We start from the raw sequence: 16,989 nt of genomic DNA, 5'->3' as shown, positions 1-16,989 counted from the left end.
AGGGAAGAGAAGGAGAGGAGAGAAAGGAGAGCAGAAAGAACTAGTGAGAGAGGGAGGGGGGGGAGAGGCGAGAGAGAGAAGAAGAGAAAGAACCAGGGAGAGCGAGAAGGAGAAGAAAGAGAACTATGGAGGGAGAAGGAGAGAAGAAGAAAGAGAACTCTGGAGAGAGCAGGAGAGGAGAGGGAGGAGAAGAAAGAGAACTATGGAGAGAGCAGGAGAGAAGAAGAAAGAGAACTCTGGAGAGAGCAGGAGAGGAGAGGGAGGAGAAGAAAGAGAACTATGGAGAGAGAATGAGAGGAGAGGAGAGAGAACTAGGGATAAAGAGGAAGAAAAAAGTTATCTCCCCCAATTGTGCTTTTATTCTTTAATCATTATTCAGTGGGGCATGGAAGGGGGCGAAGGACCAGAGGGGAGAGGGCAGAAAAAGGGCAATTGCAAGGGGAGTGAGAGGGCAGAAAAGGGCAGGTGTAAGGGTAGTGAGAGGAGAGAGGGGGCTGTTAGAGGACAGAAAGGACATATATAAGAGATGAGGGCAGAAAGAGGCAAGTGTAAGGGGAGTGAGAGGGCAGAAAAGGGCAAGTGTAAGGGTAATGAGGGGAGAAAGGGCAAGTGTAAGGGTAAAGAGGGAAGAAAGGGCAAGTGTAAAGGTAGTGAGGGGAGAAAGGGGGACACGAAGAAGACAGGAAAGGCGGATATAAGAAGAATGAAAGGTACAGGAGTCGAGGAGAATATAACAAGTTTAAAGGGGTGGATTAGAAAAGGGTACAAGGTCTATTTAAAAGGGTCTGGGAAGGGTGACAAGAGGCGAAGGAGGGAGAGAGAAAGACCCACTGAGTGTGTCTGAAAAGAAACTCTATAATTTAATTTTAAGGGTTTAAATACAACACATTTCAATGGTGAAGAAATAAGGTATTGTATTTTAATGGTAAAAGCCTATAAAGGCAACATAATTTATTACATTTTATTGGTAAATGTTTCATAATTCTAATAAATTAGATAGATAAAATGGTAAAGTTTATAAATTTTAGTAGAATAAATTAATTAGTTTATTGATCTAAGCGTTTCAGTAGGAATTCATAAATAAATTACATTTAATTGGAACATGTTTAGGTATAGGAATAATTTAATTAGATTTAAATTTTAAGATATCTCAACACTTTACTGGATCACAGATAAAACATAAATTTACACAAGGACAAAGGAATAATAAGAGAAGATGGGGTAAAGAGAAGAGAGGGAGATAGGATGAAAGATGAAAAAAAGAAACGGGAGGAGAGAGGAAAGGGAAGTAAGAAGAATGTAAGAGGGAGAGGAAGACACGAGTGCTGAAACATGCAGATTGGTAACGTGAAGAGAAAATGTAGGGAAGAGAGAGGTAATGACGGGAGGGAGACAGAGAGAGAGAGAGAGAGAGAGAGAGAGAGAGAGAGAGACGGAGACAGATAAACAGTGACAGAGATGAGGAGAGGTAGGTGAGAAAACATGGTTGACGATGAAGGGGGACAAAAGAGGTGGTGCGGTGATGATGTGAGGTAAGGAGAGAGGAGAAGGTTGAGGTAAGGTAGGGTAAGGGGGGAGAGAGAGTTTAAGGTAGGGTAAGGGGGGAGAGAGAGTTTAGTTTTCTAGTTTAACAAATTTATTGACAAAGCTTGTAGTACAGTTTGCCTATTCTGAGTAATTCAGTCAGGTCTTGACACTGAGGGTGGTATCACTTCTCACTGCCATGCAGAACAGAGGTTCACACACAAAGAAATGCATCCTTATTCATTAGCTGTATATATAGGTGAGATTCATGTGGGTAATAGAGAGAGAGAGAGAGAGAGAGAGAGAGAGAGAGAGAGAGAGAGAGAGAGAGAGGTGAGGAAAGGAGTCAGAGAGAGGAGGGGTGAGGAACGCTGGTTGATGGACTGATATTATGATAATGAGCAGACGGTGAGAATAAACATGAGTGTAAGAGTGAACATGAGTGTGAGAGTGAACATGAGTGAGTATGAGAGTGGACATGAGTGAGTGTGAGAGTGAACATGAGTGAGTGTGAAAGTGAACATGAGTGAGTGTGAGAGTTAACATGAGTGAGTGTGAGAGTGAACATGAGTGATTGTGAGAGTGAACATGACTGAGTGTAAGACTGAACATGAGTGATAATGATTGAGGATGAGTGAGTGTGAGAGTGAACATGAGTGATAATGAGCTAACATGTGAGTGAGAGGGGGAATCTGAGTGAACATGAGTGAGTGTGAGAGTGAACATATGTGAGAGTGAGCATGAGTGAGTGCTGATAGTGAACATGACTGAGTGTGAGAGTGAACATGAGTGATAATGATTGAACATGAGTCAGTGTGAGAGTGAACATGAGTGATAATGATTGAACATGAGTAAGTGTGAGAATGAACATGAGTGAGAGTGAGTGATCATGAATAATAATAATTGAACAAGAGTGTAAGAGTGAACATGAGTGATAATGAGTGAACAAGAGTGAGTGTGAGAGTGAACATGAGTGAGTGTAGGAGTGAACATGGATGAGTGTGAGAGTGAACATGTATGCGTGTGAGAGTGAACATGAGTGAGTGTGAGAGTGAACATGGGTGAATGTGAGAGTGAACATGAATGAGTGTGAGAGTGAATATGGGTTATAATGATTGAGCATGAGTTAGTGTGAGAGTGTACATGAGTGATAATGATTGAACATGAGTGATAATGAGTTAACATGTGAGTGTGAGAGGGAACCTAGGTGAACATGGATGAGTATGAGAGTGAACATGAGTGACTGTGAGAGTGAACATAAGTGAGTGTACGAGTCAACATGAGTGAGTGTGAACATGAGTGAGTGTGAGTGTGAACATGAGTGATAATGATTGAACATGAGTCAGTGTGAGAGTGTACATGAGTGATAATGATTGAACATGAGTGATTATGAGAGTGAACATGAGTGATAATGAGTTAACATGTGAGTGTGAGAAGGAACCAGAGTGAACATGAGTGAGTGTGAGAGTGAACATGAGTGATAATGAGCGAACATGAATAATAATGATTGAACAAGAGTGTGAAAGTGAACATGCGTGATAATGATTGAACATGAGTCAGTGTGAGGGTGTACATGAGTGATAATGATTGAACATGAGTGAGTGTGAGAGTGAACATGAGTGATAACGAGTAAACATATGAGTGTGAGAGGGAACGTGAGTGAACATGAGTGAGTGTGAGAGTGAACATGAGTGATAATGAGTGAACATGAATGATAATGATTGAACAAGAGTGTGAGAGTGAACATGAGTGATAATGAGTGAACATGAATGATAATGACTGAACAAGAGTGTGAGAGTGAACATGTGTGAGAGTGAAAATGAGTGAGTGTAAGAGTGAACATGAGCTTGTGAGTGAACATGAGTGTGGGAGTGAACATGAGTGTGAGAGTGAACATGAGTGTGAGAGCGAACATGAGTGAGTGAGAGTGAATATGAGTGAGCGTGAGAGTGAACATGATTGTGCGTGAGAGTGAACATGAGTGAGTGTGAGAGTGAACCTGAGTGATAATGAGTGAACATGAGTGTGTAAGAGTGAATGCAAGAGTGAACATGAGTGAATGTGAGTGAAGATTTGTGATAATGATTGAACTTGAGTGAGTGTGAGAGTGAACATGAGCGATAATGAGTGAACATGAGTGAGTGTGAGAATGAACATGAGTGATAATACATGCACATGAGTGTGTGAGTGAACATGAGTGATACTGAGTGTAAGAGTGAACATGAGTGTGTGAGAGTGAACATGAGAGTGTGAGAGTGAACATGAGTGAGTGTGAGTGAATGAGCATGAGTGAGTATAAGAGTGAACATGAGTGAGTGCAAGTGAACATGAGTGAGTGTGAGAGTGAACATGAGTGAGTGTGAGAGTGAACATGAGTGAGTGTGAGAGTGAACCTGAGTGATAATGAGTGAACATGAGTGAGTAAGAGTGAACATGAGTGAGTGTGAGAGTGAACTTGTGAGTGTGAGAGTTAACATGAGTGAGTGTGAGTGACCATGAGTGTGAGAGTGGACATATGTGGGAAAGTGAACATTGAGAGTGAACATGAGTGAGTGAGAGTAAACATTAGTGAATGAAAGTGAACATGAATGAGTGAGAGTAAACATGAGTTAGTGTGAATGTGAGTGAGTGTGAGAGTGAACGTGAGTGTGCGAGTGAACATGAGTGAGTGCGAGTGAACAAGAGTGTGAGAATGAACATGAATGAGTGTACGAGTGAACATGAGTGTGAGAATGAACATGAGTGAGTGAGAGTAAATATGAGTCAGTGATGGAACATGTGTGAGTGTGAGTGAACATGAGTGAGTGTGTGAGTGAACGTGACTGAGTGTGAGAGTGAACATGAGTGAGTGTGAGAGTGAACATGAGTGTGTGGGTGAACGTGAGTGTGTGAATGAACGTGAGTGAGTGTGAGAGTGAACATGAGTGTGAGCATGAATATGAGTGAATTTGAGAGTGAACATGAGTGTGAGAATGAACATGAGTGAGTGAGAGTGAATATGAGTAAGTGAGAGTGAACATGAGTGAGTGTGAGTGAACATGAGTGAGTGTGAGAGTGAACGTGATTGAATGTGAGAGTGAACATGTGAGTGTGAGAGTGAACATGAGTGAGTGTGAGAGTGAATGTGAGTGAGTGTGAGACTGAATGTGAGTGAGTGTGAGACTGAATGTGAGTGAGTGTGAGAGTGAACATGAGTGAGTGTGAGAGTGAATATGTGTGAGTGTGAGTGAACATGAGTGAGTGTGAGAGTGAACATGTGTGAGTGTGAGTGAACATGAGTGAGTGTGAGAGTGAACATGTGTGAGTGAGAGAGTGAACGTGAGTGAGTGTGAGAGTGAACGTGAGTGAATGTTTGAGTGAACATGAGTGTGTGAGAGCGAACATGAGTGTGTGAGAGTAAACATGTGTGAGGGAGAGTGAGCATGTGAGAGTGAACATGGAAGAGTGTGAGAGTGAACATGTGTGAGAGTGAACGTGAATGAGTGTGAGAGTGAACATGAGTGAGTGAGAGTGAGCATGAGTGAGTGTGAGAGTGAATATGAGTGAGAGAGCGAACGTGAATATGTGAATGAACTTGAGTGAGTGAGAGCTAACATGAGTGTGTGTGAGTGAACATGAGTGAGTGTGAAAGTGAACGTGAGTGCGTGCGAGAGTGAACGTGAGTGAGTGTGAGAGTGAACATGAGTGTGAGTGAGTGAACATGAGTGAGTATGAGAGTGAACGTGAGTGAGTGTAAGAGTGAACGTGGGTGAATGTGAGAGTGAACGTGATCGAATGTGAGAGTGAACATGAGTGAGTGTGAGAGTGAACGTGAGTGAGTGTGAGAGTGAACATGAGTGAGTGTGAGAGTGAACATGAGTGAGTGTGAGAGTGAACATGAGTGAGTGTGAGAGTGAACATGAGTGAGTGTGAGAGTGAACATGTGTGAGAGTGAGAATGAACATGAGTGACGAGAGTGAACGTGAGTGAGTGTTCAGTATCCAAGCTTAGGCTACACACTGTTCACTCTATGCAGGTTGAAGTCAACAGATTCTGTCAGTTGCCTAGAAAACTTTTAAATAACGGAACAGTTGTACATAGAGGAACAGTTGAACAAAGAGAGAGAGTTGAACATAGAGGAGCTGGTGAACATAGAGGAACTGTTGAACGTAGAGGAACCGTTGAACATAGAGGAACAGTTGAACATAGAGGAGCAGTTGAACATAGAGGAGCAGTTGAATATAGTGGGACAGTTGAACATACTGTAGAGGAACAGTTGAATATAAAGGGACAGTTGAACAAAGAGGGACAGTTGAACAAAGAGGGACAGTTGAACATAGAGGGACAGTTGAACATAGAGGAACAGTTGAACATAGAGGAACAGTTGAACATAGAGGAGCAGTTGAATGTAGAGGGACAGTTGAACATAGAGGAACAGTTGAACAAAGAGGGACAGTTGAACATAGAGGGACAGTTGAACATAGAGGAACAGTTGAACATAGAGGAACAGTTGAACATAGAGGAGCAGTTGAATGTAGAGGGACAGTTGAATAAAGAGGAATAGTTGAACATAGAGGAACAGTTGAACATAGAGGAACAGTTGAACATAAGGTAACGTGCTGTTAAAATTGAACCCTTGTTTTGAAAGGTCTTATATATTCTACCTAAAGGGGTTAGGTTAGGTTAGGTTAATGTTGGGTTACGTTAGCGTTAGGGTGGGGTTGTTTAGGCTAGGTTAGGTTGAGTTAGGTTAGGTTGAGTTAGGTTAAGTTGGGTTACGCTAACGTTAGGGAGGGGTTAGTATAGGTTAGGCTAGCTTCATTTGGGTTGGGTTGGGTTAGGTTAGGTTAGGTTATGTTGGGTTGCGTTAACGTTAAGGTAGGGTTAGGTTTCGGTTAAGTTATGATATGTTAGTTCAGCGTTTGGTTAGATTAGGTTTATTTTGGTTAATTTAGTTTAGGTTAGGTTGATTTAGGTTAATTTAGGTTAGGTTTGGTTGATTTATGTTATATTATGTTGGTTAGGTTAGGTTAGGTAAGGTAATTTGTTGTCAAGTGTCTGAAAACTCTCTCTCTCTCTCTCTCTCTCTCTCTTTCTCCATTACCTGTATAAACCTTCTCTCTCTATACTAAATAATCCTCTGATTTAATCATTTGGTTCAACCTATTGATTAATCGTATGGTTTTGTTCTATGGTTTAATCAACTGATTTAACTTTATGGCTTACTCTTATGATTTAACTTTATGGCTTATTCTTACGATTTAACTTCTGGTTTAACCCTTTGGCTTAAAAATCTGGTGTAATTCCCTGGTTTTAGCACATTGCTTAATTCCCTTCTTTAACGGAATTGCCTAATTCCGTAGTTAAACCCCATAATTTAATAATTCGTCTAACGCCATTGTTTAATCCCGTGGTTTAATCCTTTAGTGTAACGAATAACCTTGTTTGCCCCCGTGGCTAAGTCTGGTGGTATTAGTGTTGGTTTAATGTATGCAGGATGGTCAGCCGCCCGGCCTTCACACCTCATCAACCTTCTCATATGCAAATTTTTGTAGCCCTGAACAGCGTGGGATTTACACTGGTATAAGCTGATTTAGCGTTCACTCAGCCCTGACATTTACCATCATTTACAGTAGCTGGACTTGGAATTTACAGTGGGTCTATTTTTTTACATCGATTCTTATTATTTTACATACTGTAAGCTGGAAAATTTGCGTAGGTCAAGTTTATAAATGTAAATTCAATCTATGATTTACAATGATTAAGAGTGTCATTTACATTGTCTTCTTTACCAGTGTACGTAATTTATGCAATCACCGATTGTTATTTTGATTTGAAAGTAGATAATTCGCCCCGGTAAAGATGATGTTCGAACCCCTGAAATAATTTATGCAATGACGAGGGATATAAGCGACCAGAGAGCGTGATTGATGGCGCATTTGTCCTGATTGATGACGTGATTTAGGAGACGTGACGTAGAATAGATCAATCACGCATGTGTGTGTGTGTGTGTTTTAAGGTGCAAGCACTGCTTGCTTCTCCTAGCTTTCAACTGCCGCCGCTGGCTAGCCCTCGTGGCGAACAGGGAAACAACTTGCATAAGTCTTCCCCTGCCAGTACACAGCCTCTCTACCATCAAGACTCCTGCTGTGTCTACTCGTGGCAACACACGGTAACTGGGTGCCTCGTGGGCCCAGGCTAGACCAGCAGGGGATATAGGAGTAACGGTGGGCCCCCGATGGATGGCACATTCTATCACTAGCAAGTCTACGGACTTGGCGCACCCACATTCAACCACATTGGACCACTGGCATGTGGACACGTTCTGGCGTCTACCAGCCATTGCCCCGCTGCCTTGCGGATTAACTTTGGTAGTTATAAGGCTACGGGAGTAAACCCCAAACGATAAATGTGCGGTGGAGCCCCGCATCAGGCAGACATGCGTACAGGGCTCCAACAAGACCCCAACGGTGGTATAGGAGGAAGAGGTGACCACAATGGAAACCCAACGACTACACCGGCGGACGAAGGCAATGCCTGATGGACAGGCTACTAAGCCGAAGCCCAACAAATTGGTTTATACGCAATCTATTGCAACTCTTCCTTTCCCCACTCGTTACAACACTTGCACCACTGGATCAGGAAAGGGGAGAGCCAAGATGTGTGGTTGCAGCCTGCGCTTCTCCCTCACCACATAAATCAACTCACGATCAGGCATCATCCAGCTCATCATACCTCTCATCATCATCAAAACCCCTAAACCCCTAAAAGTTCTATGGCGACAGACGAGTGGCGACGGGGACAGGCAGAGATGACTGCTGGGAGTCTCTACTCATAACTCTGCACATGAGCGGCACAGATAAGATGGTCGTTTATGCACTGGGATCTAGGCAGCAGTGCATTCCGGTCTTGTTTGTGCGACTGAGCAGCCCTTTCAAGGAGCCACTCTGCTCACCCCACACGGGGAGGGGGGTAGAAAAGGTGCCCTAAACATATGCCTAAAAACCCAACCTGACTGGGCAACCACACCCAGTAAGGTCATCCTAATGCTGTCGAAAACACAATCAAAATCACAGATCCAAACAAAAACCAACAGTACAGCCTCTTGTAGTCGCTGCATGGAATGTCAGGACCCTTCTGGATACTGGCACAAATGAGCATCCTGAAAGAAGAACTGCCCTTGTGGCAAAAGAGCTGGCTAGGTATAACATCGACATAGCAGCCATTAGTGAGCCCGGCTCCCAGATGAGGGCCAACTCACAGAACGGGGGTCTGGCTATACCTTCTTCTGGAAGGGGAAGCTTGCAGCGGAGAGAAATCGCATTTATGGAGTTGGTTTTGCCATCCGCCAACGCATCCTACACAGGCTAACTGAAGTGCCTATTGGGATCAACGAGCACCTCATGACGCTTCCAGTACCACTGAATCACTCACGTCATGCCTTTTTCATCAGTGCATACGCCCCAACACTGTATGCAGAGGATGGCATCATAAAGGCCTTTTATGCCGACCTCAACAGAGAAGACAAGGTTGTGCTCCTTGGCGACTTCAGTGCCAGAGTTGGCAGAGATGCTAACATTTGGCAGGGAACCATAAGGAGAAATGGACTAGGGAAGTGTAATCCCAACGGCCTACTTCTCCTCAGCAAGTGTGCTGCGCACAACCTCACTCTCACCAATACCTTGTTTTGGCAGGCCACAAAGTTCAAGGGTTCGAGGCAACACCCACGATCCAAACACTGGCATCTCATTGACTACATCATTGTCAGAGAAAGAGATCGAAGTCAGCACCCCTCCAGAAGAGGTTTTAGCACTAAGCGCCTGGAGGATCCAGTGGTAGCACATGCTTTCAGAGAGCAGCTCGAACATGGGCTTATCAACAACCCAACAGCAACAACGCGAATCCCAGTGCCGAAAATGAGATACTCTCAACACTCTTATGACAAAAACCTGCAGAGAGACCCTCGGCCAGATCAAAAGAGCACACCGGGACTGGTTTGATGAAAATGACCCGGCAATCAAACTACTAATCGATGATAAACGTGCTGCTTTTACTGACTGGCAAAACAACCCTTAGTCTCTGACCAAAGCTGAGACCTTCAGCAAGAAAAAAGCGGCTGCCCAGCGGGAACTTCACAATCTAAAGAATGACTGGCTTAAAAATAAAGCATGTGAAATACAAAAATTTGCAGCTCAACACAGGATGCATGAATTTTTCAATTCCATTAAAACATTTTACGGGCTAATCACTCGTGGCGCAGCCTGTCTCCGCTCATCTGACGGTAACTTCATAATAAAAGACGATAAAGGCCTCCTCCCGCGCTGGAAAGAGCTCTACCATTCGTTGCTCAACCTAAACACCGATGTGGATGTCCTGACTACCCAGCAGGTCCCTCAGTAGCCAGAGCTGACCCACCTCAGCTATCCTCCATCCCTGGATGAGGTAGCTACTGCCATCAAACAGATGAAAAATAACAAAACCTCAGGGCCTGATGGAATCCCAGCCGATGTGTATAAAGCAGGAGGAGTCTGTTTACCAGCCGTCTCTACTCTTTCCTGGAGAATATATGGGAAAAGGAAGAAATCCCCCAAGCTCTTTAAGACGCCTCCATCGTCAATATATATAAGAATAAGGGAGACTGATCAGACTGTGGCAACTCCCGTGGGATCTCGCTGCACTCCGTGGCTGGCAAGATTATCGCCCGAGTCCTCCTAAACAGTACTTCTTCCTGAGGAGGAAATCTTCCTCCCAGAATCTCAATTTTTTTTAGACCATCACGTGGCACCATTGACATGATCTTTGCTGCCCGCCAGATACAGGAAAAGTGCAGAGAACAACGTCGTGACTTGTACATGGCTTTCATCGACCGACCCAAAGCCTTCGATTCAGTCAACAGGGAAGCCCTCTGGTGGACCCTTAGCCGTTTTGGCTGCCCACCAAAATTCATCGCCATTATGAGGCAATTCTACGATGGTATGAACGGCAGTGTCCTGCACAATGGCACCCAGTCTGAGTTCTTCCCCATCCAAACAGGGGTTAAACAAGGGTGTGTACTGGCTCTAACTCTCTTTTCCATTTTCTTGGCTGCTTTCCTTACTTGTGCCAGTGCCAATTTAGCTGGCAGGGTGGACATCGAGTACTGGGTGAAGGATCTTTTCAACATAAGACGACTCCAGACAAGAACTTAAGTGTCGGCAGCTTCCATTACTGAGCTTCAGTATGTAGACGACCTCATCCTTGTTGCTCATACTGAACACAACCTAGAGGAATTCCTGAACACCTACGCACATGTGTATGCACACTTCGGCCTTGAGGTAAATGTACGAAAGACTCAAATTCTCTTTTAACCTTCCCCTTGTTCAGACACACCTCCACCATCCATCCAGCTTAACGGTACTACCCTCTCTAATGTTACACACTTTCGGTATCTCGGCTCCCACCTGTCCACCATCGCAGACATTGATGAAGAGATTCAGCATCGGATGAGATGTGCATCTCAAGCCTTTGACAGACTCCGAAACCGTTTCTTCAGCTGGAGGGAGCTGATATTATCTACAAAACTACACGTATATCGAGCAGTGGTCCTTCCCACCTTGCTATATGGCAGTGAGACATGGGTCACAAACAGGAGGCACCTCAAGGCACTTGAAAACTTTCACCAACGTAGCCTACGTTCCATCCTCCGAGTTTGCTGGGAAGACAAGATAAATGCCAGTATTCTTGCTGACACCAACTGTAGAGCATCGAGGCTATCATTATCCATGAACAACTTCGCTGGACTGGCCATGTTACCCGCATTGACGACAATAGACTGCCAGAGCAGCTACTTTACAGCCACCTAACGAATAGTAAACGTAACGCCGCGGGCAATTGAAAAGGTATAAGGATAGTCTTAAGACAAACCTGAAAATGTGCCAAATCGACCCTCTCACCTGGGAGTCGATTACTCCACACCGTAACGCTTGGAAGAGCATCACACGAGAAGGTGTCAATACTTTCGAGTTAGCCCGACCACAAACCGAGGCAGACCAGCGCCAACGCCGGAAAGATATTGCCACCGTCTCTCCAGCACTAGATGCAGCCCTCCACATGTGCAACGAATGTGGACGACGCTGCGCGTCCCGTATCGGCCTCCTTAGTCACCTCAAAACTCACCAACCTAGCCGACAAACTTAATAACTCATATCATTGTATCATAGCTGGATGATCGACATACTCGATTCCGAGTGGCAGCAAAGTAGTAGTAGTAGTAGTAGTAGTGTGTGTGTGAGAGAGAGAGAGACAGACAGAGAGAGAGAGAGACAGAGAGAAACTAATGTCAGACAGATGCATAGACAAACATACTTCCAAAGATACAGAAAGACAGACAGACAGATAGAGACAGAGACAGACAGACATGCAGACATCAGAAGGGGGAGATATTTACATTTGTGGGAGAGGGCTTAACCCGTACCTTGATTGGCTCTCACCACCTGTGAATTGGATACCTGTAAGAGGGGGCAACAGGGATGGTCTTGTGCTCCTCCCACAACTACGTTGATGAAATAGGGTATGGAATAGGGAAGAAATATGGTGTAAAATAGGGTAAGAGATAGGTAAGAAAATTGGGTATGAAATAGGGAAGAAATCGGGAATATGGGGAATAAAGAAATGTTATAGAATAAGGAATAAACTAGGGTATGGAATAGGGGAGAAATAGGGAACAAAGTAACGATGGAATAGGAAAACAAATTTGGTATTTAATAGAGAATAAATGGGGTATGAAATAGGGTAGAAAATACGTTACGTAATAGGGAATAAATAGGGACGAGAATAGGGAAGATATTGGAAGTTCAATGGGGATTGAAATAGGGAAAGAATAGGTTATGAAATAGGGAGTGAAATAGGAGCTAGTATATGAAATAGGATCTGAAATAAGGGTATATAGGGGAGGAAATAAGGAAATGAATATAGGATGCGAAATAGATGATGAAATAGGGAGGGAAATAAGGTATGGAATAGGAAATAATTGGTTACACATGCGGAGTATTCTTGTACACGATCTGTCTCTTGTGCCCTTTTTGAATTAGAAGTGTTCTGTACTTTGTCACGTCTCTGTACAAGGAGAGTGAACAGTATAATTATTCTAAGCGCATGAATAACAGAAAGTGTACATTATAAAAATTGTACACGCATGAAAAACAGAATGTACATTGTAACGATTCTGCACACACACACACACACACTTGAAAAACAGAAAGTGTACACTATAAAGAATGTACATGTGTGGAAAACAAAGTGTACATTGTCACGACTCAGTACACATATGAAAAACAAAGAGTGTATATAAACTAGCACTGTTCGTACACCTGTGTATTTGAGGGAATAAATGAACTCCGTTATTAGAGAGCTACGAGGTTACCTGATCACATACCTGCCAGGGGTAATCACTTGCTCTTTCATCCTCTCGTTCTTCTTCTCTCGTGTGGCGGAATTCGGTGTAAGAGAGAGAGTCTGAATGCTGACAAAGATGGAATGGTGGTAGTCAGTAGAGGTAGTGGTGAGGGTAGTGATGGTGAGAGGGGTGATGGTGAGAGGGGTTAGTAGTAGTGGTGGTGGTGAGAGGGAGTAGTAGTGGTGGTAAGAGAATGTATAGTAGTAGTGGTGGTGAATGGGTGATGAGAAGTGGTGGTGCTGAGGGTGGTAATAGTGGTGGTGAGGGTGGTAGTAGTAGTGGTGGTGAGGGTGGTAGTAGGTGGTGGTGGTGAGGGTGGTAGTAGTAGTGGTGGTGAGGGTGGTAGTAGTAGTGGTGGTGAGGGTGGTAGTAGGTGGTGGTGGTGAGGGTGGTAGTAGTAGAGGTGGTGGTGAGAAGTAGTAGTAGTAGTGGTTTTGGTGATGATGAAAGGGGTAGTAGAGGTGTGAGGGGTGCTAGAGGTGGTGGTGAGAAGTGGTAGTAAAGGTGGTGGTGAGGGGGTAGTTGTGGTGGTAAAGTAGGGTAGTGATAGTGGTGAGGGGGTAGTAGTGATGGTGATGAAGGGATGTTTACTTGTAACAGTAGCGGTGATGGTGACACTATCAGTAGCAGTCGAGGCAGCAGTGAACTCCTCGCGACACCATCAGTAGTTATTCAGTAATATTGGTCGGTACAAAATCGTCACTGATGCGTTATTAGAAATGATGTAATGTGAACCCAAGCTAATTACTGCCTTATAATTGCGGCTGACGATCCCATATCTCCTCTAATTGACTCTAATTGACTCTAATGACTGTAATTAACTGGTTTCAATGTTTTTCTCTGAAATACAAGATGAGGAAGTTGTTACAACACTACATTATTTACTAAGACTTAAAAATGATAATTAACCATGATTGTTGTTGTTGATGGTGGTAATACTGATCACTGGTCAACAGCCAAAATGGTTCACATATGAGATCATGCTCACACAACTAATTTCATATTGCTGAATTCGAATCTGATATTTGTTTTGTTCTATCAGACCAGGTTTTATAAAAAAATCAATAGGTACAAATATTTAATATTCCATCACGTGTCGTGCAAAAGATGAGATTATCTCATGTGACTGTGCTTTCATGACTAATTTCATATTAATGAATATTAATTGGATGTTTCATTCTACCATCAGACCTACTTTCTTAAAGAATAAAAAAAATAGTAAATATAGTAACATTATCGCGTCATGCAAGATACAATTTTAAACCTATCACAGATAAGCTCATAAAAAATTGTACCAAAAAACATAAGTTCAAATCCTTTATAATGACAAAATATGAAGTTCTAAAAGTGCTTCTGAACTTTACTCTTTCTCTTGTACAGCTTGCTCTCTTCTCGTTGCAGTGTCCAGCAATAGTCGCCCATCATGTTAGGACTGAATTGTCCCTGATATCTGCTCTCCATTATGGCGATATCTTGATGAAATCTTTCGCCGTGTTCATCACTAACGTCTCCAAGGTTACCTGGGAAAAATTCAATATGAGAGTGGAAAAAATGCAATTTCAAGGACATCCTTGCTCCCAATGCATGATAATTCTGAAGCATGGTTGTTACGATTTCTTTGTAGTTGTCAGCACGATAGTTTCCAAGAAAATTCTTTGACACATTGACAAATGATTCCCATGCTTTTTTCTCCAGTGGGTTCAATGTTTTGGTGAATTCGCTATCATTAACTAGTATACGAATTTGTGGTCCATTCAAGACACCTGCTTTCAACTTGGCTTCGGAAACCACACCACCTAGTTTCTGAGATAAGTATAGAGTCCCAGCACCGAATTGATCCATAGCTTTGATGAAATTTTTAGCCAAACCGAGCTTTAGATGCAGTGGAGGCAAAAATATCTTTTCTGGATCTACAAGCGGATTGTGAGCACAGTTAAACCTTCCAGGCGCATCTCTTGGTCTTGTCGGCCAATCCTTTCTCACATAGTGCTCTGCATCAGCTCTGCTGTTCCACAAGCACAAAAAGCACATGTGCTTTGTGTAGCCACTCTGAAGGCCCAGTAGTAAACTGATGACTTTGAGATCGCCACATATCTTCCACTGGTGTTTCTCATACTCTATAGCGGCCAACAGAATTTTCATTGTTTCATAGCTCTCAGTCATTTTTGTTGCGTGTGCTATTGGGACAGATGGAAGCCGATTGCCATTGTGTAAAAGAACAGCTTTCAGAGAGTCTTTTCCTGAGTCTATAAACAGCCTCCAATCCTCTGTCTTGTATGTTTCAGACTTGCAGAGTTGTTGCATGAGAGATACTGCGTCCTCGCAATAACAAAGGTTGTTTGCCATCTTGAAAAATGCAGACAGCTGTCTATGTCGGTAACGCGCTGTAGTGATATGCACTCCATCTTCTAGCAGGTTACGCTGCTTTAGTCTGGATCCCAAAACTTCAGCCTTTTCTTTTGACAAGTTTAGGTCCCTGATGAGATCATGAAGCGCTTCTTGAGTAAATAGTTTAGGCCTGGTATTTTCAGAGTCATCCTGGTAGTCGTTTTCCATTGAGGTAGAGGTAGAATCGGAATCACTCAATTCTTGTTCAGTCGGTGGATTTGGGACTGGAAGTTCAGCACTGTGCGGTACTGGTCGGATTGCAGAAGCAATATTGGGGTACTGTACCTTGCCTCGTGTCTTGATTTTTATTCCCTTAATATTTGTGAGACAGAAGTAGCAGTCACTACTGTGGTCTTTAGGTTCACGCCATATCATTGGTACAGCAAACGGCATTCCTGAACTTCGTTTACCACACATCCACTCGCTCAGGTGGTTAACACAAGACTTACAGGCTACATGAGGTGCCCATTTCTTGTCTTGGTCACCCAAATGACATTTGAAGTAACTTTTGTAGTTCAGTCGAACAGCTTTTGTGATTGGTTTCTTGAGGCTACCAGGAGTGAAGGCACCACATATGTAGCAAAAACTGTCAGCACCGTTCACACACTTGCGACGTTCCATGTTTTGTTAATTTCAGAGTAATTACAAATCATGCAGGTGTAGATATGCAATATCATGAATCAGCAAACTGAAACAAACAAAAAAGCACAAATCAGGACAAAATAATTGCATAAGTGGAGCCAATGAGCATATAAATTACTGTATGAATAGCATGGTACACTAAATATATAGATATGCTGGTTCTGGAAAACTGAGCCTGATACAGCTATACGAATGTCATAATTGAGTTCAGCACATACAATTACACTAGAATCAGACTGTTTTGATCCAGAACCATGAGAATTTTTTTTATGTTGACCAGTGTTATTATTGCTAAGGACCATAAAATATCATCATCATCATCATTATTATTCTGTTTTCTTCTCTTTCCTCTTTATTATCCTTCATCATCTTCACCTCAATCTTCCCTTTCTTCTTAACTGGTTTCCTTGCCTTCTCCTTGTTGTTCTTCTCCTCCTCCTCCTCCTCCTCCTCACAAACCGGTGTTGTCAGGATGGCCATTAACAACTCCACTACCCAACAAGGACAATCACTGTCGTTATTGCCAACACAACAACAATACTTTCGACCTAAGGGAAGACCATAGCGTCAGAGATAAAGGCGAATCGGCAATCCACCCACCCCTCCCTTTAAGGGCAAATCCAGGAAGGGGGGTGAGGGAGGGAGTGGAGTTGCCAACTGGGGAATATAGACGAACTGGCAAAACTATCAAAAACAGCCCCTCCCCCTTAATTTAGAAGGGGCTAAGGGTGACATATGAAAGGGGAGAGGTGATAAGGGGGAGGGGAGAGGGTATAATGGGAATAGGTTAGTGTTGAGGAGAACGGGTAAAGGGTGGGGGAAAGTGGTAAAGGGCAGATAGAAAAGCAGAGGGGATAAGAGGAAAGAGGAAAAATTGAAGGGGAGGGATAAGAGGTGATTGGGAAATAGAAAGGGAGAGGGGAGGAGAGGGGATAAGGCAAAGAAACATGAGAATGTAAAGAGACAGAGAAGAGAATGTTGTAGATCGTCTGCTGAGGTCAAGTCAGAGCCTCGAGTGGGTG

The 16,989-nt window shown here is 43.3% G+C and overlaps 1 protein-coding gene across 1 annotated transcript in view; it reads left to right on the top strand.

Moving 5' to 3' along the window:
- LOC121862628 (SCY1-like protein 2) overlaps window positions 1-16,989 on the top strand; it is an 83,573-nt gene that overhangs the window by 51,512 nt on the left and 15,072 nt on the right. The window lies entirely within an intron of this gene.

The sequence above is a fragment of the Homarus americanus genome, unplaced genomic scaffold, assembly GCF_018991925.1.
Source record: "Homarus americanus isolate GMGI-L3 unplaced genomic scaffold, GMGI_Hamer_2.0 scaffold31037, whole genome shotgun sequence".
Taxonomy (NCBI): domain Eukaryota; kingdom Metazoa; phylum Arthropoda; class Malacostraca; order Decapoda; family Nephropidae; genus Homarus; species Homarus americanus.
The sequence above is the reverse complement of the archived record's forward strand: the minus strand, read 5'-3'. Positions and strand labels throughout refer to the sequence as shown.